Below are 22693 nucleotides of genomic sequence, written 5' to 3' on the forward strand. Positions count from 1 at the left end.
TTTAGATATGATTTATAACGTGAGATCAGACGTCCTACCTCCAGCCTCTGTTTCTTTGGAGGGCAGAGAAATCACTACTCAAATAAGGCACTCATCCTTCACTGGCGTCTGTGAAGAGCCCAGTGCTGACTCTCCTCGGCAAACCATTGCTGGAAGCAAGCGATGATGGCATGGAACTAGCAATCAATGGAGACGACAGGATTCTCAAAAGGCAGGGTCCCAGTGGTGGCACAAAACTACCAGGGGCAAGGCGGGCATCATTACCATACCGGGCAGCAAGGCCAGGGTGGAGTCACTCTCATTTGACTGACCGGAATCTCTGGCAATATAGATAGTATAGATGGTAGGTAGTAGTGTTCTAGGGTCTGGATGTATGGACAGCTGGCGGGGGTATTACTTGATTTTCGTAAGGAAAAAAGAAAGAAAGAAAGAAAAGAGAGAGCTGGTAAGCAGAAAGCCGATGCTAGCAACCGTAGTGGAAAACATTAGTCCCCCACCAAGTGTCAGGGTCTAAGTCAGCCCATGGGCCCAGAGCCTTGATTAAGGTGGAGGTCAGAAAAACCCAGCCAAGCCTTTCCCAAAAACCCGTGTCTGTTTACCGAGGTACCTGTGCACTGTGGTAAGGAGGATACCTGCATTTGAAAAAAAACTATATTGAAGATGAGTTCTCTGCTTATAAAGGGGCTTCTGAAGTCTAGATAATAATGGAGTTCTGCCTCATTTTAATCTGACAGGAAATCCAATGGTTCTGTGGATCACCCAGGGTTTTTTTTTTTTTTTTCCTTTTCTTTCTCCAGGCTCTCAGTATATAGTTGGCAATCACGTACTTGGTGGGTGGCACAATCTTCATATCAGCACAAGTGACAGTATATGGGAAGGCACACATGGAAGCCTATGAAGCTGCTATCTCCTTAGAGTATGAGAAAATAAAAGCAGTACTGATTCTATACTAAGAAAGGAGAGAAGAGTCAGATTACTAAAATCAGAAATGAAAGTGGGGACATTACTATGTGGAGAAATTGGAACCCTCATATATCGCTGGTGGACATACAAAATGGTGCAGCCACCATGTAAAACAATTTGGCGATTCCTCAGTAGGTTAAATATAGAACTACCATGTGACTCATCAATTCCACTCTTACATATACACCCAAAATAACAGAACACAAGGGTTTAAACAAAATCTTGTACAAGAATGTTTATAGAAGCACTATTCACTATTCACAACAGCCAAAAGATGGAAATAATCCCAAATTTCCATCAAATGAAGAATGGATAAACAAATTTGGTATACCCGTACAATGGAATATTATTTGGTCAATTCGAAGGAATGAGGTTCTGATATATGCTACAACACGATAAACCTTCAAGACGTTAGGCTGAGCCAAAGATGCCAGACAAGAAAGACCACATGTTGTTTGATTCCATTTATATGAAATACCCAGAATAGGCAACTCGCAAGAGGCACAAAACAGATTAGTGTTTGCCAGAGCCTGAGAATTGGGGGAATGGAGAGTGACTGCTTAATGGGTGAGGGTTTCCTTTTGGGGTGATGAAAATGTTCTGAAGCTAATTAGTGGTGATTACTGCACAACTTTGTGAAAGTACTAAACACTCCTGAATGATTAAAGTGCTAAATGTTATGTCAACTTTACTGCAATAAAAAAAAAAAAAAAGAAAGAGAAACAAGAGAAATATGGAGGGAAGATCCTCTAGATTCAAAGGGACTTAAGAGACATCTCTACCAATCACAATGTATGGTAATTATTTGGTTTCTGACTCCAATAATCAAACTGTTTAAAAAAAAAAACTTTTTTTTTTTTTTTTTTTTTATTTTGATTACTATTGCTTAATGGTTTTGAATGGTTTTTAATACAATTGAAGAAACTTTATCACTAACTGGATAGTTAACAATACTAAGAAATTATTTTTAGTCCCAATAGTTTTATTTCCCTTGCCTGTGGAGACATAAATACGTTGCTAAGGCTGATGTCCAAGGGATTACTGCCCATGTTTTCTTTTAGGTGTCTTATAGTTTCAGGCCTCACATTTAGGTCTATAATCCACTTTGAGTTTATTTGTGTGTATGGTGTAAGAAGGTGGTCCAGTTTCATTCTTCTGCGTGTTGCTGACCAGTTTCCTCAGCACCATTTGTTGAAGAGATGGTCTTTTCTCTATTGTATATCCTTGCCTCCTTTGTGACAGATTAATCTACCAGATAAGCGTGGGCTTATTTCTAGCCTCTCTATTCTGTTCCAGTGGCCAATGTGTCTATTTTTGTGCCGGTACCATACTGTTTTGATTACTATAGCTTTGTAGCATAGCTGGAAATCCGAGACTGTGACACCTCCCGCTTTGTCCTTTCTCAAGATCGCTGTGGCTGTTCGGGGTCTTTTATGATCCCATACGAATTTTAGGATTATTTGTCCTAGCTCTGTGGGAAATACCATTGGTATTTTGATAGGGATTGCATGGAATCTGTAGATCATTTTGGGTCGTGTGGACATTTAAACAATATTAATTCTTCCAGTCCATGAGCATCATGTATGTTCCCATTTGTTTGTGTCATCTTCAATTTCTTCCACCAATGTCTTATATAGTTTTCAGAGTGTAGGTCTTTCCCCTCCCCGGTTAGATTTGTTCCTACGTATTATTATTGTTGGTGCATCTGTAAATAGGCTTGCTTTCTTAATTTCTCTTCCTCCTTCATCTTTATTAGTGTATAGAAATGCAGCAGATTTCTGTATATCAATCTTGTATCCTGCAACTTTACTGAATTCATTTCTTACTCCTAATAGATTTTTGGGGGAGGCTTTATAGTGTTTTCTGTATATAGTACCATGTCATCCACAAATAGCGTCAGTTGTACAGGCAAACACTATGCAGGTTCCTCAAAAAATTAGAGAAGTAGAAATACCAGTACTATGGTAAATAGCAGCGGTGAGAGTGGACATCCCTGTCTTGTTCCTGACCATAGAGGAAAAGCTCTCAGTTTTCCCCATTGAGGATGATATTGGTCTTTCACATACGCCCTTTATGATGTTGACGTATGTTCCCTCTATCCCTACTTGGTTGAGGGTTTTTATCAAGAATGAAGGCTGGGGGGCACCTGGGTGGCTCCATCAGTTGAGCATCCAGCTCTTGATTTCAGCTCAGCTCATGATCTCAGGGCCATGAGATTGATCCCCGTGTTGGGCTCATGCTCAATGCGGAGTCTGCTTGCCCCTCTCCCTCTGCTTTACCCCTCCTGTCTCTCTGTCTCTCTCTATCTATCATCTATCATCTATCTATCTATCATCTATCTATCTATCTATCTATCTATCTATCTATCTATCTATCTATCATCCATCTATCATCTATCTATCTAAAATAAATAAAATCTTTTCTAAGAAAAAGAATGGATGCTGTACTTTGTCAAATGCTTTTTCTGCATCTATTGAGAGGATCATATGGTTCCTGTCCTTTCTTTTATTAATGTGGTGTATCATGTCGATTGATTTGTGAATACTGAACCACCCTTGCAACCCAGGGATAAACCCCATTTGATTGTGGTGAACAATTCTTTTAATGCACTGTTAGATCTTAATAGCTAGTACCTTGTTGAGAATTTTTGCATCCATGTTCGTCGGGGATATTGGCCCGTAGTTCTCTTTTTCAGTGGGGTCTTTGTCTGGTTTTGGAATCAAGGTAATGCTGGCCTCGTAGAATGAGTTTGAAAGTTTTCCCCCCATTTCTATTTTTTGGAAGTGTTTGAGAAGAATAGGTATTAACTCCTCTCTAAATGTTTGGTAGAATTCCCCTGGGAAGCCATGTGGTCCTGGACTTTCATTCGTTGGGACATTTTTTATTACGGACTGAATTTCTTTGCTGGCCTGTTCAAGTGATCTAGTTCTTCCTGTTTCAGTTTTGGTAGTTTATAGGTTTCTAGGAACTTATCCATTTCTTCCAGATTGCCCAATTTTTTGGCATATAACTTTCCATAATATTCTCTTACAATTGTTTGTATTTCTGTGGTGCTGGTTGTGATCTCTCCTCTCTCATTCGTGATTTTATTCATTTGGGTCCTTTCTCTTTTCTTTTTGATAAGTCTGGCTAGGGGTTTATCAATTTTATTAATTTTTTCAAAGCACCAGCTTCCGGTTTCATTGATCTATTTTACTGTGGGGGTTTTTGTTTGTTTGTTTCTATATCATTTATTTCTGCTCTAATCTTTATTATTTCCCTGCTTCTGCTGGCTTTGGGCTTCATCCTATATTTGTAGGAGCATTATCAACAATAGCCACAGTACGGGGCACCTGGGTGGCTCAGATGGTTAAGCGTCTGCCTTCAGCTCAGGTCATGATCCCAGGGTCCTGGGATCGAGTCCCGCATTGGGCTCCCTGCTCAATGGGGAGCCTGCTTCTCCCTCTGCCTCTCTCTCTCCTCTCTCTCTCTCTGTGTCTCTCATGAACAAATAAATAAAATCTTCAAAAAAAAAACAATAGCCACATTATGGAAAGAGTCCAAATGTCCATTGACTGATGAATGGATAAAGAAGTTGTCACTATATATATATATATATATATATATATATATATATACACACACACACACATAATGGAATATTATATATATAATATATATACATATCACAAACACACATATATAATGGAATATTATTCAGCCATAAAAAAGAATGAAATCTTGCCATTTGCAATGACGTGGTTGGAGCTAGACAGTATTATGCTAAGCAAAATAAGTTAGTCAGAGAAAGACACATGCCATATGATTTCACTCATATGTGGAATTTAAGAAACATAACAGATGAAAATGGGGGAAAAAAGAGAGGCAAACCACAAAACTTAACCCTCCTCACTACAGAGAACATACTGAGGGTTGCTGGAGAGGGGAGATTGTTGGGGGGATGGATTAAATGATTGATGGAGATTAAGGAGGGCACTTGTTGAGATGAGCACTGGGTGTTGTATGTAAGTGATGAATCACTAAATCCTACATTTGACACTAATCCGACACTGCATGTTAGCTAACTGGAAATTTTTTTAAGATTTTATTTATTTATTTGACGGAGAAATATAGCGAGAGAGGGAACACAAGCAGGGGGAGTGGGAGAGGGAGAAGCAGGCTTCCCGTGGAGCAGGGAGCCTGATGTGGGCCTTGATGCCAGGACCCCGGGATCATGACCTGAGCCGAAGGCAGACGCTTAATGACCGAGCCACCCAGGTGCCCCAGCTAACTGGAATTTAAATAAAAACTTGGAAGAAGAAAACAAAAGAAGTAGAAATACTATATGATCCAGTAATTCCATTACCGGGTATTCAACCAAAGAAAATGAGAACACTAATTCAAAAAGATGCGCATCCCTATGTTCATCACAACATTATATACAATAGCCAAGACATGGGAGCAACCTAAGTGTCCACTGATAGATGAGTGGATAAAGAAGATATGGTATCATATAAATATAAATATATATATATATATATGGTATACATATATGTATATGTATGTTATATATATATGGTATACACACACACATATGTAATGGAGTAAAGAAATGAGATCTTGCCATTTGTGACAACATGGATGAACCTAGAGGATATGATGCTAAGTGAAGTCAGTCAGAGAAAGGCAAATACAATATTATTTCACTTATGTGTGGAATCAAAATAAAACAAATGAACAAACAAAACAGAAACAGACTGATCAATATTAGCAATATAGAGAAAAAACTGCTGGTTGCCAGGGGGGAGGGGTGGGGGAGGGGCCTAAAAGGCGAAGGGAACTACGAGGTACAAACTTCCAGTCATAAAATAAGTAAGCCAGGGAGATGAACAGTATGACATAGGGAATACAGTCCACAATATTGTAATAACGTTGTATGGTGATGAATGGTAACTACACTCATCATGGTGAACACTGTGTAATGTATAGAATTGTCAAATCACTCTGTTGTGTGCCCGAAACACACTCTGTTGTGTGCCCAATATATTTTATGTCAGTTAAACTTCAATAAGAAACAAAGTGCAAGATAGACTGATGGATTTAGTGTAACACTGCGTGAAAATTTCAACAATAAAGTTTCAGATTCCACCTTGCAACTGTTAAAGAAATTACCCCTCGTTAAATTTTACATAGTTCCAAAGAAAATGTCCACAATATCTCGAAAGGCTCAACCCCTTCTCCTGGAATTAATGGACCTCTCTAGAGAAAGTGACCGCAATATCAGGTTTTATTATTTAGATATAGTTCCTCTTTGAACATCTTGGCCTGAAAGTCTTTACTATCTTTTATTTTATTTTATTATGTTATGTTAGTCACTATACAATACATCATTAGTTTTTGATGTAGTGATCCACGATCCATTGTTTGCGTATAACACCCAGTGCACCACGCAGTACGTGCCCTCTTTAATACCCATCACCAGGCTAACCCCCTAAAACCCTCAGTTTGTTTCTCAGAGTCCGTAGGCTCTCATGGTTCATCTCTCCCTCCGATTTCCACCCCCCTTCATTTTCCCCTTCCTTCTCCTAATGTCCTCCATCTCTTTACTATCTTCTAAGTTTTCTTTAAATTTAATTAAAAAAATTTAAGGTTATTAAAATGCCTCTCCCTTTTCCAGTGGTATATCTGTATAAGGCCCAATTTTCCTCATGTACATCCACCAGAATAACACATCTCAATAATTTAAATGCAGAAGCAGTTAGTAGAGTTCAGTTGTCCTCTAAGAAGCCAGACATTAAAGAGATTTCCTTGACTTACTTCACTTAGCGTAATAGCCTCTAGTTCCATCCATGTCGATGCAAATGGTAGGTATTCATCCTTTCTGATGGCTGAGTAATATTCCATTGTATATTTGAATCACATCTTCTTTATCCATCCATCTGTTGGAGCACTGGGTATTATATGCAACTAATGAATCACTGAACACTACATCAAAAACTAATTATATACTGCACGTTAGGCTAATTGAACTTTATCAAAAAGACAGATTTTCAAAAATGTAAATTAATACCACTCTTTCCCCTCAATCTTTTGGTTTTTGATTTTTTCAGAAGTTTTTTATGCTTCCATGGTTATTTTAATTGAATAAATAAATACTTTAAAATTGTCTTAGTATCAAGTCTGAATACACTAAATATTGATGGATATAATACATAATACCCAAAGTTACCTCTTCAATAATCCTTAAGAATCAAACAGGGTCATGAGACCAAAATGTTTGGGAACTGCTGCACTACATTATATATATATATATATATATATATATATATATATATATATATATATATATATATATATGGTGGGAGGATATCTTTATGGATAGGAGACAGAGGAGGGCACATGATGTAATGATGTGATGAGCACTGGGTATTATATGCAACTAATGAATCATTGAACATTATATCAAAAACTAATGATGTACCATATGTTGGCTAATTGAATTTAAAAATTTTAAAAAAGGAGACAGGTAAAATTGTATAAGAGAAATAAAGTGGTAGAGTTATGTGTCCACAGTTTGGGAATCTGGAGGCCTCATTTCTATTCTGGGCCTAACAGTTTGACTATAAATAGACCACTTGGACACTGTATAACTCTATTTCTTTCTCCATAACTTGAGGCTCACTATATCTGCTCCCAACTCGCCCTATCCAGGGGACAGAGAGAGAGGCACACTGGCAGTATTATATAGCATTTCTCAGACTTGCCCTTCTCAACATTTTCAGGACTTCCAAGTCTCATCAAATCTGCCCCCACTGTTTCTAACAGCACCCAACTTATTTCTGGGAGTGAGTTTCCAGGGGACGCTAGCTTTCAGAGCAGAGTCCGAGTCTGCTTCATTTAGTTGCCCTGTGCACATAATTTGACCAGTGCATGAGCAGAATCATAGGGCTATGAAGTTTCCATCTTCCAGGCTCTGCTATCTCTACTATTCTGGAGGTCCCAGGAGCCTTCCAGGAATTGCTTCTTGGTCTGGTATGATAGAAGAAATCCCATCTTGGGCAGCAGGCATCCTACTTCTAGTCTTAGCTCTGCTAATGGCCAACCAGAAAGCTGCAGGAAAGTTGGTCAACCTTCATACTGGAGAGGGATAACCATCGAAAAGCATCAAGCCAGTGGTCTAGGCCCAGACCCTGTGGGGGAAAAAAAATGCTTTATAACTGCCCAAACCTACTTGAAGAGAAGGAGGTAAGGACCTGGATTTCACTGCCAAGCCCTACCCCCTCCAAGCCTCCAGATATGTGTCCCTGACTTTCTGCTCCCAACTGTCTGGGACCAAAAGGTAACCCTTTAAACTAGGCTTGGGAGTTGGGCTTTTAGGGAGTCAGGAAGGGTGCAGAATTCTGACAACTGAAATCTGGCAGGGGGCCAAGGGGGAGCATGAATTCAGAATGAAAAGTAGAACCATAGTTGACAAAGGTGTTAGACTGACATTGGGATACCAACACTTACTGCTTTGGACATCAAGTAAAAGAGGAACTTACCTTACGTGTGTGATTCACAGAAGAATTTATTCAAAAGGTAATTTTCAAAAAATACATGTGGAATTTGAGTTCTATGTATTCAAATTGACAAGAATACATCTGGAACACAAGGGAAAGTTGCTACACCTATTCGGCTATGACGTAGATAAGGAACAACGACAAAGTGTATTATAATCCCCAATCTCTAATTTGTTACCCTCCTTTTGACTAGTTTGAAACCTTACCATGTACCAAGTTTCCATGTAATATCTATATAACTATATATCTCTATATCTCTATATATCTATATAGATACAGATAGATAGATAGATATAAACAGTATGTAACTTCAAAACATGTGAAAAGCTATAGACTGGATGGCCCCAAATAACCTTCCAACTCCATGGCTTTCTCTCTCTCATTTCAGAGTTCTCATTGTTCTTTACCGAATTTTTCCATATTGCACAATTCTACACACTGTTAATATCACTTCATCTGCACCAGCCTAGACATTCCGAAATGTCAAGTAGCAGTCACTGTGGGACTTTTATAGGGACCAAAAGTACACACACACGTAATATGTAAGACCATCATGCCCTGAAAAATCCTAACTGTATTTTATATATAGGTTCAAATAATACTTTTAATACTCAACATTTATGTTTAAATCCATCCTTAATTTCAAAGCCCCAACAAACGTTACTCCTCAATCCACTCTAATTTACAGGGCAGAGAGATATATTTGCAATGGTGCCTTATCCACACAGCATGCAACACAATCCTAGGCAAAGAGGAGGACCCCAACATTTCCTACAGTAAAATCTCAAGGTGGGAAGGGATGTTAAAAGTTAATCTGCAGTAATCCTCATATGCAATGGTCCCACTGAGCATCTCCATTCATTCATAGTTTCTGTCCCCAGTGTTAATCTTCTGGTGCTGAACATAGAGTCTCTAAGGGCAGAAATGAGAGCTGATCTGGCAGAACTTCAAAATGCTATCAGTGAGATCCAATCTAATCTAGATACTCTTAACAGCCAGGGTAAATGAGGCAGAAGAATGAATTAGTGATCTAGAAGACAAACTGATAGAACAGAAGGAACAGGAGGAGGCCTGGAGCAAACAGCTTAAAACCCATGAACACAGAATTAGAGAAATAAGCGATGCCGTGAAATGTTCCAATGTCAGAATTATTGGGATCCCTGAGGGGGTGGGGGGGGAGGGGGAGGGAGGGAGAGAGGGGGAGGGAGGGAGGGAGAGAGAGAGAGAGAGAGAGAGAGAGAGAGAGAGAGAGAGAGAGGACTAGAAGATATATTTGAGCAAATCATATCTGAGAACTTCCCTAATCTGGGGAATGAAACAAGCATTTGTGTCCTAGAGGCAGAGAGGACCCTTCCCAAAATCAAGAACGGACCAATGCCCCGGCATGTAAGAGTAAAACCCACAAATCTCAGAACCAAGGAAACCATCTTAAGGGCAGTTAGGGGGAAGAGATTCCTTACGTACAGAGGGAGGAACATCAGAATAACGTCAGACCTATCCACAGAGACCTGGCAAGCCAGAAAGGGCTGGCAAGACATATTCAGGGTACTAAATGAGAAGAACATGCAGCCAAGAATACTTTAGCTGGCAAGGCTGTCATTTAGCATGGATGGAGAGATGCAGCCAAGAATACTTTAGCTGGCAAGGCTGTCATTTAGCATGGATGGAGAGATGCAGCCAAGAATACTTTATCTGGCAAGGCTGTCATCTAGAATGGATGGAGAGATGCAGAGCTTCCAGGACCCGCAGAAACTGAAAGAACATGTGACCACTAAGCCGGCCCTGCAAGACATATTACGTGGGGTTCTTTAAAAGGAGAAAGACCCCAGCAGTGATATAGAACAGAAATTTACAGAGACAATCTATAGAAACAAGGACTTCACAGGCAACATGACGACAACAAAATCATATCTTTCAATAATCGCTCTCAACACGAATGGCCTAAATGCTCCTATAAAACGGTACAGGGTTGCAGATTGGATAAAAAGACAGGACCCATCCATATGCTGTCTACAAGAGACTCATTTGGAACCTAAAGATATATCCAGACTGAAAGTGAAGGGATGGAGAACCATCTTTCATGCCAACGGACCTCAAAAGAAAGCTGGGGTAGCAATTCTTACAGCAAACAAGTTAGGTTTTAAGCTAAGGACTGTAGTTAGAGACACAGAAGGACACTGTATCATTCTTAAAGGATCTATCCAACAAGAAGAGATCTAACAATTGTAAATATCTATGCCCCCAACATGGGAGCAGCCAACTACATAAACCAACTGTCAACCAAAATAAAGAGACACATTGATAATAATACGTTAATTGTAGGGGACCTCAACACTCCACTCTCAGCAACAGACAGATCATCTGAGCAGAAAACCAACAAAGAAACAAGAGCTTTGAATGACACACTGGACCAGATGGACCTCATAGATATATACAGAACATTCCACCCTAAAACAGCAGAATACTCATTCTGCTCGAACACGCATGGAATTTTCTCCAGAACAGACCGCATACTGGGTCACAAATCAGGTCTCAACCGATACCAAAAGACTGAGATTATTCCCTGCATATTCTCAGACCATAATGCTTTAAAACTGGAACTCCATCGCAAGAACATATTTGGAAGCAATTCAAACACTTGGAAGCTAAAGACCACTCTCTGCTCAAGAATGTTTGGGTCAACCAGGAAATCAAAAAAGAACTTAAACAATTCATGGAAACCAAGGAGAACGAAGACACATCGGTCCAAAACCTATGGGATACTGCAAAGGCGGTCCTAAGGGGGGAATACATAGCCATCCAAGCCTCGCTCAAAAAAGTAGAAAAAATCCTGAATTCACCAACTAACTTTATACCTTAAAGAACTAGAGAAAAGACAACAAATGATGTCTAAGCCACGCATTAGAAGAGAAATAATTAAGATTGGAGCAGAGATCAATGAATTAGAAGCCAGAAACACAGTAGATCAGATCAACAAAACTAGAAGCTGGTTCTTTGAAAGAATTAATACGATCAGTAAACCACTGGCCAGACTTATCCAAAAGAAGAGAAAGGACCCAAATTAATAAAATCGTGCATGAAAGGGGAGAGATCATGACTACCACCAAGGAGACAGAAAAAAAAAATTATTAGAAATTATTATCAACAACTATATGCCAATGAATTAAGCAACCTGGAAGAAATGGATGTCTTCTGGAAACCTATGAACTCCCAAGACTGAAACAGGAAGAAATTGACCACCGGGATAGGCCAATAACCGGTAGCGAGACTGAAGCAGTGATCAAAAACCTCCCCCCAAAAACAAGAGTCCAGGGCCTGCTGGATTCCCCGGGCAATTCTACCAAATATTCAAAGAAGAAATAATACCTACTCTCCTGAAACTGTTTCAAAAAACAGAAACAGAAGGAAAGCTTCCGGACTCACTCTATGAGGCCAGCACTACCTTGATCTCCCAACCAGGCAAAGACCCCATCGAAAAAGAGAATTTCAGACCAATAGCCCTGATGAATATGGATGCCAAAATTCTCAGCAAAATCATAGCCAATATGATCCCACAGTACATTCAAAGGATCATCCACCATGACCAAGAGGGATGTACCCCCGGGATGCAAGGGTGGTCCAACATTCGCTAATCAATCAGTGTGATAGAACGCATTAATAAGAGGAGAGAGAAGAACCACACAGTCCTCTCAATTGATGCAGAAAAAACATTTGACAAAATACAGCATCCTTTCCTGATTAAAACTCTTCAGAGTATAGGGATAGAGGGAACATTCATCAGGTTCATAAAATCCACCTATGAAAGACCCACAGCGAATATCATCCTCAATGGGGAAAAGCTGAGAGCCTTTCCCTTAAGATCAGGAACACGTCAAGGATGCCCACTCTCGCCACTCTTGTTCAACATAGTACTAGAAGTCCTAGCAACGGCAATCAGACAACAACAAGAAATAAAAGGTATTCAAATTGGCAAAGAAGAAGTCAAACTCTCTCTCTTCGCAGATGACATGACACTTTACGTGGAAAACCCAAAAGACTCCACCCCCGATTTACTAGAGCTCATACGGCAATTCAGTTTGGTAACGTGGCAGGATACAAAAAATCAATGCGCAGAAATCAGTTGCTTTCTTATACACTTACAACGTAACTGTAGAAATAAATTAGAGAGTCGGTTCCATTGACAATAGCACCAAAAACCATAAGATACCTCGGAATAGACCTAACCGAGGAGGTAAAGGATCTATACTCTAGGAACTGTGGAACACTCATGAAAGAAACCGAAGAAGACACAAAAAGATGGAAAAACATTCCATGCTCATGGATGGGAAGAATAAACACTGTTGAAATGTCTATGCTGCCCAGAGCAATCTATAGTTTCAACGTCATCCCGATCAAAATACCAATGGCATTTTTCAAAGTGCGGGTACACGCAACCCTAAAATTTGTATGGAATCAGAAAAGACCCTGAATCACCAAGGAGATGTTGCAAAGGGAAAACAAAGCTGGGGGCATCACGTTGCCCGATTTCAAGCTATATGACAAAGCTGTGATCACCAAGACCGCATGGGACTGGCACAAAAACAGACACATAGATCAGTGGCACAGAAGAGAGAGCCCAGATACGGACCCTCCACTCTACGGTCAAATAATCTTCAATATGAAGCAGGAAAAAAACAGGCAACGGAGAAAAGGCAGTCTCTTCAATAAACGGTGCTAGGAGAATTGGGCAGCCACAGGCAGAAGAATGAAAGTCGACCATTCTCTTACACCATACACAAATGATAAACTCAAAATGGGTGAAAGACCTCAACGTGAGACAGGAATCCGTCAAAATCCTAGAAGAGAGCACATAGGCAGTAACCTCTCCGACATCGGCCACAGCAACTTCTTTGAAGACGTGTCTCCAAAGGCAAGGGAAACAAAAGCAAAAATGAACTCTGGGGACTTCATCAAGATAAAAATCTTCTGCACAGCAAAGGAAACAGTCAACAAAACAAAGAGGCAACCCACGGAATGGGAGAAGATATTTGCAAAGGACACTACAGACAGGGCGCCGATTTCCAAGATCTATAAAGAACTTCTCAAACTCAACACCCAAAAAACAAATAACCAAGTCAAAAAGCGGGCAGAAGATATGAAAAGACACTTCTCCAAAGAAGACACGCAAATAGCTAACAGACACATGAGAAAATGTTCATCGTCATTAGCCATCAGGGAAACTCAAATCAAAAACAAAACAAAACAACAACAACAAAAAAACCCACATTGAGATACCACCTTACACCCGTTAGAATGGCAAAAATTGACAAGGCAAGAAACAACAAATGTCGGAGAGGTTGTGGAGAAAGGGAAACCCTCTTACACCGGTGGTGGGAATGCAAGTTGGTACAGCCACGTTGGAAAACAGCGTGGAGGTGCCTCAAAAAATTAAAAATAGAGCTACTCTGTGACCCAGCAACTGCACTCCTGGGTGTTTACCCCAAAGACACAGAAGTAGCGAAAAGAAGGGCCACACGCGCCCCAACGTTCATAGCAGCGCTGTCCGCAGTAGCCGAACTGTGGAAAGAGCCGAGATGCCCCTCAGCAGATGAGTGGGTCAAGAAGATGCGGTCCATACCTACAAGTGGAATATGACTCAGCCCTCAGAAAGGATGAACACCCGACTTTTACATCCGCATGGATGGGACTGGAGAAGAGGACGCTCAGTGAGACAAGTCAAGCAGAGAAAGACAATGATCATATGGTTTTCACTTATTTGTGGAACATCAGGAATAGCAGGGACGACATCGGGAGAAGGAAGGGGAAAATGAAGGGGGTGGGAATCGGACGGGGAGACGAACCAGGAGAGACTGTGGACTCTGAGAAACAAACTGAGGGCTTTAGAGAAGAGGGGGTGGGGGTGGGGGGAGGGGTTAGCCCGGTGATGGGCATTAAGGAGGGCACGTATTGCATGGAGCGCTGCGGGTTATACACAAACAAGGCATCGTGGAACGCTACATCAAAAACTAATGATGTACTGCATGGTGACTAACATAACATAATAAAATACTCTGGTGCTGAAAAAAAAAAGGCCGAGGATTCAGTAAAGGAATTATAGTTTTCATAGGGCTTTCTGGTATTATGAACTTTCTGATGAGGCATAAGGGAGGCACTCTGGCTGAATGCTTTTTCACATGCCTTACATCTATAGGGTTTCTCTCCGGTGTGCGTTCTCAGATGTTTTATGAGGTGTGAGCTCTGGCTGAAGGCTTTCTCACATTGTTTACATGTGTGGGGTTTCTCTCCAGTGTGAATTCCCTGGTGTTCCGTAAGGTGTTTACTTCTACTAAAGGCTTTTCTACATTTTGTGCATTTATAGGGCTTCTCTCCTGTGTGTGTTCTTTGATGCTGAAGAAGCCCTGGGGGGGGGGGCACTAACGGCTTTTCCACATTCATCGCATCTATAGGGCTTCTCTCCAGTGTGAACAAAGAGGTGTCTAGAAAAGGATGAGGTATCAGCAAAGGCCTTTCCACATTCATTGCATTTTTAGGGTCTCTCTCCAGTATGTATCCTGTGGTGCTGGGTCAGGTGTGTGCTGCAGCTGAAGGCCTGTCCACACTCATTGCACTTGTAGGGCTTCTCCTCAGTGTGAACGCATGTGTGCTGGGTCAGCAGCGTGCTCTTGTTGAAGGCCTTCCCACGCTCACTGTACTCGTATGGCTTTTCGCCAGTGTGAGTCCTCAGGTGCTGGTCGAGAGATAAGCTCTTGCTGAAGGTCTTCTCACATTCAAGACGACAGCCATAGGGCTTCTCTCCAGTGAGTATCTACTGGTGGTCAGTGAGAGATGAGCTCGGGGGAAACGCTTGCCCACATTCATGACACTCATACGGCTTTTCTGCGGTGTGAATTCAAAGGTGTTCGGTCAAGCGTATGCCCTGGCTGCAGGCTTTTCCACATTCATTTCCTCAGAAAGGTTTCTCTCCAATATGAGCCGCCTGATGGTGAATAAGAGATGAGTTCTTGCTGAAGGTTTTCTCACACTCGCTGCACTTAAAAGGGATTTTCTCCTGTATGAAATCTCAGGGGCTGTATTAGGGATGAGCTCCGGCTGAAGGTTTTCTCACGCTCGTGCCACGAACGACGTTTGTCTCCAGTGTGAATTCTCTTGTGCCGAACGAGTCCTGAAAGGCCACTGAAAAGTTTTCCGGCAGTCAAGACGCTCAAACGGTTTCTCTCCTGTATGAATCAGTATGTGATGAGTGAGGGGGGAGGCATCTTTTAAAGGTCTTCCCACACTCATGGCACTCACAGGGCTTCTCCCCGCTGTGGATGTGTGTGCGGTGAGTCAGGTGTGGGCTCTTGTTGAAAGCCTTCCCACATTCGCTGCACTGACAGAGCTTCTCTCCTGTGTGGATTCTCTGGTGGTCAATGATGGGCCCTTGGCTGAAAGCTTTCTCTCATTCACTACATGTAAAGGGTTTTGTCTCCTCTTATCAGATCTTTGATGCTTTGTGAGAAGTGATCTCTGGATGAAGACTTACCCATATTCCTTACATATAGAGGGTTTTTCTCCAGTGTGAATGTCCTGAGGCCCAATTAAGGTGGAAGAGTCACAGAAGGACTTCCCACATTCACTACCCTGCCGCGGTTTCTTTTCCACCCAGAAGCCCTGCTGAATAACCAGGTTTGAATTTGATGTCAGACTTCCTACATGTGGATCACATGTAAGGAGATTTTTCTCCTGTAGGAATTCCCTACTGTGAAACCAGAATTGGCTGCAGTCTGAAGCATCCCTTGAAAGCACTGCCTTTATAGGTAGTGACCTCCCTGAGGCTGCTCTTGTTCAATATGACTCCTTGTCCTGAATGTCTCTCTAAGTGGTCCTCACGTTCCCCAAGTCTCGTGTAACACAGAGTTCCAGGGACCATTCCCCGTTAGTCTTTCTATCGTTGCTCCCTGGGATAAATCTTCTTCAAAAACGTCCTGCTGGGAAGTTGGTATCTTAGTCTCAGGTCTGGTTTCCCAATCTGAGAGCAGTACAAAAGTGGCATTTGGGCCAGGCACATGCGATGAAAGACAGCACCTCTAAGGCATACATGCTGTCAACAATTCTCGGAGTCACCTCTGGAGTTTCAAAAGGGAATCAGAATTATCGTTATGGTTTCACTCATATGTGGAATATAAGAAATGGTGCAGAGGATCATACGGGAAGGGAGGGAAAACTAAACGGGCGGAAATCAGAGAGGGAGACAAACCATGGGAGACTCTTGACTCCAGGAAACACACTGAGGGTCGTAGGAAGGGAGGTGGGTGGGGGGATGGGGTAACCGGGTGATGGGCCTTAAGGAGGGCACATGATGTGATGAGCACTGGGTGTTATACGCGACTAATGAACCACTGAACGCTACACCAAAAGCTAATGCTGTACTACTATATATTGGCTAACTGAATTGATATAAAAAGTTTTTTAAAAAAGGGGGATTAGGATAGAGAGGTGGACAAGCAGGAAGGTGAACAGGTAACACAAGTGGTACATGAGGAATGAATGCCAAGGAGAATGCTACGACCTGAATGTCTGAGTCCCCGCAAAACTCGTATGTTGAAACCTAATCCCCAGAGTGATGGTACTAGGAAGTGGGGCTTTTGGGAAAGAATTAGGTCATGATGGCGGAGCCCTCGGGAGTGGGATTAGCGGCCTTAGAAAAGAGATCCGGAGAGCTCTCCCAGCCCGTCTGCTTCGCGAGGGCGTGGTGAGAAGACAGCTGTCTATGAACCAGAAAGAGGGCTTCTCGCCAGAACTCGAATCTGCTGGTGCCTTGATCTTGGGCCTCCAGCCTCTGGAACTGTGGGACATAAATGTCTGTAGGCTATAAATTGCCAGGTCTGCGGTATTTTGTTGTAGCGGCTCAAACCGACTGAAACGGAGAGCTTCACTAGGCCATAGGATAGCCGGGAAGGAGAGTCATGGGAAAGGCCACAGAGAAGCACTGGAGATAATGGGTAACAGCAGAAGACGATCCCAGGACTCAGCCTGGGAGGACTGGGAGATATGTGCAGGGCCGAGCCTCTTTCTGCATTCTTAACTATTTTCCTGGATCATCTATCTAATGGCCTCTTAGGTGGTTTCCTTTTCTCTATTCTCTCCTGATTTATCACAGTCAGTCTTGGATATTGTCAGGCAGGAAACTAAAAACTCAGGGATGCAGGTAGTGTTTTCCTCTCTTATTCCAGTGGATGGTTACTTTTGTCTGAAAAGGGAGCGTACAGGAAACAGAAAGGTGCTGTGAATTTGCTAATTAAAGTTTTGGAACATGCTTTACAATACAACGATAGACACCTCTTGGCAAAGGACAAAGAGCTTATCTGCAAATGACTTTTACAGTGTGTTAATTTATAGGAGGTTCATCAAACTGATAAAAGAATTCTAAATACAGAGAGCAAATTGATGGCTGACAGAGGGAAGGGGGGGGCGGGTGAGGAGTTGGGCCAAATGGATGAAAGGGAGTGTAAGATACAGACTTCCAATTATGGAAGGAGTAAGTCACAAGAATAAAAGACACAGCATAAGGAATATAACCGATGATATTGTAAAAGCGATGTATGAAAACAGATGGTAGCGATGCACATGGTGAGCACCGCATAATGTATAGACTTGTGGAATCACTATGTTGTACACCTGAAACTAATGTAACATTGTGTGTGAAATATCCTCAAATAAGGAAACTGAGTTCTGAAAGGATTGAAGAAGGAAAAAAAAAAAAAAAAAAACCTGGTCAAACCAAACACTATAGTAGACAAGATGTGTGACCTGGAGAAATAATGTTGTTTCCAAGTGACAAGATAGGAGTAGCAGTGCAAGACCCATCTTGAGTCTTCAGCTGTCTCTATATAATACACAAAATAGAGGGGACGAAGATAATTAAACTGAAATTTTTCATGTGAACAGGGTTTAACATCAACTGAGATTTACTCATGAATAGATAGCGCAACAGAAGTGAGACTGGAGGAATACGAAAGTGATGAAAATATCAGAAGAAAGTAGCCAACTTAACTTTGAATTAGTAACAGTGAGAAAAGAGAACAAAGTTTGTGACTTTTTAAAAAAAAAAAGATATTATTTATTTACTTGACAGAGAGAGAGAGAGAGAGAGCGAGAGAGGGAACACAAGCAGGGGTGGGTGGGAGAGGGAGAAGCAGGCTTGCCGCCGAGCCGGGAGCCTGACGTGGGGCGCGATCCCAGGACCCTGGGATCAGGACCTGAGCCGAAGGCAGACGCTTCACCGACTGAGCCACCCAGGCGCCCCAGTTTGTGACTTTATATAGTCAAACCATCCTACCTCCCTCTGCCCCATTCATCAGCTCCATAAACCTTCCCTGATCCTACTATTCTACTCCTTCCAATTGAAAGTGATCTTTGCCTCTTTTTTTGGGGGGGGGGGAGGGTGTTAGATATATTTTTAAATTTCTATTTTCATTCCAGTGTAGTTAACACAGAGTGTAATATTAGTTTCAGGTGTACAATATAGCGATCCAGCACTTCCATACAACACCCGCAACACTGTGCTTATCACCACAAGTGCCCTCCTTCATCCCCGCCCCCTAGTTCACCCATCCCCCTCCACCGCCCCCCTGGTACCCATCAGGGTCTTCTCCATAGTTAAGAGTCTGTTTCTTGGTTTGCTTCTCTGTTTCTTCTTTTTCCCATTTGCTCACTTGTTTTCTTTCTTAAATTCCACATATGACTGAAAGCCTAAAGTATTTGTCTTTCTCTGACTTATTTCGCTTAGCATAATACTCTCTAGTTCCATCCGTGTCATTACAAATGGTAAAATTTAATTCTTTCTGATGGCTAAGTAGTAGTCCATATATATATATACACACACATAGATATATATATGAATATATATACATACATACATACATACATATACATATATATACACACACACACACACCCCATCTTCTTTATCCATTCATCAGTCAGTGGCTGTTTCCGTAATCTGGCTATCGTAGATAATGCTGTTATAAACGTGGGAGTGCACGTATCCCTTTGAATTAGTATTTTTTTGTATTCTTTGGGTAAATACATAGTAGCGCAATTGCTGGATTGTAGGGTAGTTCTACTTATGAATTCTCAAATCCCTTTGTAAAAACTCTTAAACTCTCAAATCCCCAAACCTGCACTTCCCACGTCATCCCCATCTGAGTTATGTCAACTCCGTACTTCTAGTCGCTCATGCCAAAAGCCTTAAAGTCGTCCTTGACTATTTATCTCGCACCCTATCTGACTTACCAGCAAATCTTGTCAGCTCTATCTTCAGAGTATCTCTGGAATCTGGCCACCTCTCACCCCCTCCTTTGCCACCCCCCCCCCGCCCCCGCCCCGGTCCAAGTCACCATCACCTCTCTTTTAGATTATTGTAAGGGCATCCAAGCTGGTCACTCTGCTTCTGTTTTACTCCCCAGTACAGCCTCCTCACAAGAGCCCAAGAGATTTTCCTTAAAATGTTATGGCAGATCATGTCACTTGTCTGCTCAAAACACTCCAGCAGCTTCCCCTCCGGCTCTGGGTCCAAGCGGAGGCCTCTACAATGCCGTACTACATCATGGCCCCTGGGAGGCTCTTGAACTTACCCCCTCCCCCTCTCACCTGCACTCCCTCTTCTTCAGTCCCCCTAGCCTCATTGCTTCTGCTATAACATGTCAGATGCCCTCTTTCTGCGGGGCCTTTGTCTGGAACCTTATGTAATAAGAGTTGTGTTTCTTTTTCCCCAAAATGATCTCTTGACCCTGTTTTGAGGCCCTGGTTACAGGCCAGTCAGTTCCCTTTCTTGAGCAGCTGATTAAGTCTGTACTCCAACTACTTGGCAATATCATGCTCTCCCACTCCAGGCCACCTGCCCTAATCATCAAGGATAGATAGCCCTTACGCCCTGGAGCCCAGGAAATTACGTACACTAGCGAATCTACAAGGATCCCACAAAATTAGCTAACTTATCCTGATTGCCATATATAACCGCCCCCTAAAGCTCCAGCTTGCTGTCACCCTGTCTCTGACTAGCGCCTTCCCCCCGCCCCACCCCGTGTGGTCCTGCCTGGCAGTGTCCTCCTGTTTGGAGCTCTTAAGTAACATTGCTGTCTTTCACCTATCTGAGTGTCCCGCCATCAAAAGAATCTTTAATTCTTATAAAACACTCCCTTCTCTGGGAAAAGTTCACGGCTTGCTCTCTTAAACCCTTCAGGTCATCGTTGACCAACACTTTTCATGCTGAGGCTTTCCCTGACTGCCTATGAAAAACTGCAGCTCCCAGGCCTGGCACTCCATCTCTTCTCCCTGCTTTATTTTTCTTCACCAGTTGCCAGGCATTGCATACTTACCTGTGTCAATTTCTGCTCCCATTCAAACAGCACCTCTATGAGGGCAGAAGTTTTTGCTCCATAGCAGGTGTTCAGTAAAGAGTCGTTGAATAAATGAACGAGCGAATGCATAAGTAAACAAAATGCCAAGAGTAAACTAGAGAAATAGCAGAGATACTTGAGTCTTAAACGAGCTATGGCTGCAAACACGCACACGCACGCACGCACGCACGCACGCACGCACACAGCCATAAAATTTCCCAAAAATCAAGCTCCGAAGAACTTTTTAAGCAACGTGTGAAACAAGTCGTCCAAAGCACCTCTAGGAAAAGGTCTCTGTCGTTCACACAGTACTGCTCACCAGATATCCTATTTGCTCCTTTAAATTTCCCAGTCCCTCTCTCTCCCACCTGACCCCATGCAATTAGGAACAGCCATGTGATCAGCGCTGGCCTGTGGACCGCAAGTGGGTGATGGGTGCTTTGTTCTTTGAGTATGAGGAGGTCATGAGTTCCAGGGGATGAAGCTATAAAGTAGGTGGGGAGCCTCTCCATTTGTCAGGGCCTCTGCTGACCTGTGATGAACACGAAGCACGGGTTTTATTTTGTTTTAAGATTTTATTCATTTGGGGCGCCTGGGTGGCTCAGCCGCTAAGCGTCTGCCTTCGGCTCAGGTCATGATCCCGGGGTCCTGGGATCGAGCCCCACGTGGGGCTCCTTGCTCGGCGGGAAGCGTGCTTCTCCCTCTCCCACTCCGCCTGTTGTGTTCCCTCTCTCGCTGTCTCTCTCTCTCTCTCTCTGTCAAATAAATAAATAAAATCTTTTTTCAAAGAGGAGGAGTGGGAGAGGGAGAAGCAGGCTCCCCACGGAGCAGGGAGCCCAATGCGGGACGCGATCCCAGGACCCCGAGATCCTGACCTGAGCCGAAGGCCGACGCCTCACCGACTGAGCCACCCAGGTGCCCCTGAAGCACAGGCTTTAAAAAAGTGACGTTTGGGGATGATAAGCCACCGGGACTGGAGGCTGTCAGTTTTGTAGCATAAACTGTCCTACCTTGAACAATCCCTGTAGTCTGTTGTTGGGCGTCTGGTTTAATAGGGCTACGGATTTTATGGACGTTACAGGAATATCTGTGGATGACATCATCCGTATGGTTAACAGACAATGGAAGTTAGGCTTTAATTCAAGATGGCTTCTTGTTTTTCCTCTTGGGAGGCAATAGGCATGGTGGCTGAGCGTCTAGAGTCTCTGGCACCAGACTGCCTTGGGCTTCTGTCCTAGCTTTTTCCATTTACAGTTTTTACTCTCTGGCCTCCTTACTTTACCCGAATAATGGGAATGAAATCTAGGTTCATAAGGATTAAGAGTTAAAACACGTACCTTATACACTTGGACAAGAATGTGAGGCAAATCTCCTCCCGAACCTGATACCCACTGTCACCTGCAGATCATTCTCCTCCCCTCTTCCCTAAAAACACCAAACTTTGACCATCCTGTCATCAGATTCTGGTAGCTTCTACCCTTCCCTGCTGCAGTCACTGACTCACTCCAGCTCAGTTACCTCTCCTTGCAGACTATAGCTCCTGGGTGAATGTTTGTTCTCTTCAAGCCACGAAGGGGGATGGCTCTTCTTCCTTCTCTCTATCTGCTGTTTATCTTTCCTTTTCCTTTCCTGGCTGGAGTGTTACAGTTCCCAGGTTTCCCTTCTCTTCCCTGTGTTCACTTCACACTACACTCTCCCTGAATAATCTCATCCTGGCTTCAACTATGACCTTTAACAATGTCTTCCAAATCTCTACCTCTAGCTTCTACCTCTCTCCCAAGCTTTAGAGACAAATTTCTAAGACTACCGAAA

General features: G+C 42.6%; 1 long non-coding RNA gene across 5 annotated transcripts in view; it reads right to left on the minus strand.

The window, feature by feature from the left end:
- The window catches only part of LOC113931083, a 67691-nt gene that overhangs the window by 21355 nt on the left and 23643 nt on the right, over positions 1 to 22693 (minus strand). Inside the window, exon 4 of one of the 5 annotated variants that reach the window (XR_003522680.1) lies at positions 6836 to 6892. The exons of the other annotated variants lie outside the window; for them this stretch is intronic. This is a non-coding gene — a long non-coding RNA (uncharacterized LOC113931083). Of the gene's footprint in view, positions 1 to 6835; positions 6893 to 22693 lie in introns of those variants that run through there. 5 annotated transcript variants of the gene reach the window in all.

Source organism: Zalophus californianus, chromosome X (genome assembly GCF_009762305.2).
Source record: "Zalophus californianus isolate mZalCal1 chromosome X, mZalCal1.pri.v2, whole genome shotgun sequence".
NCBI classification, from domain to species: domain Eukaryota; kingdom Metazoa; phylum Chordata; class Mammalia; order Carnivora; family Otariidae; genus Zalophus; species Zalophus californianus.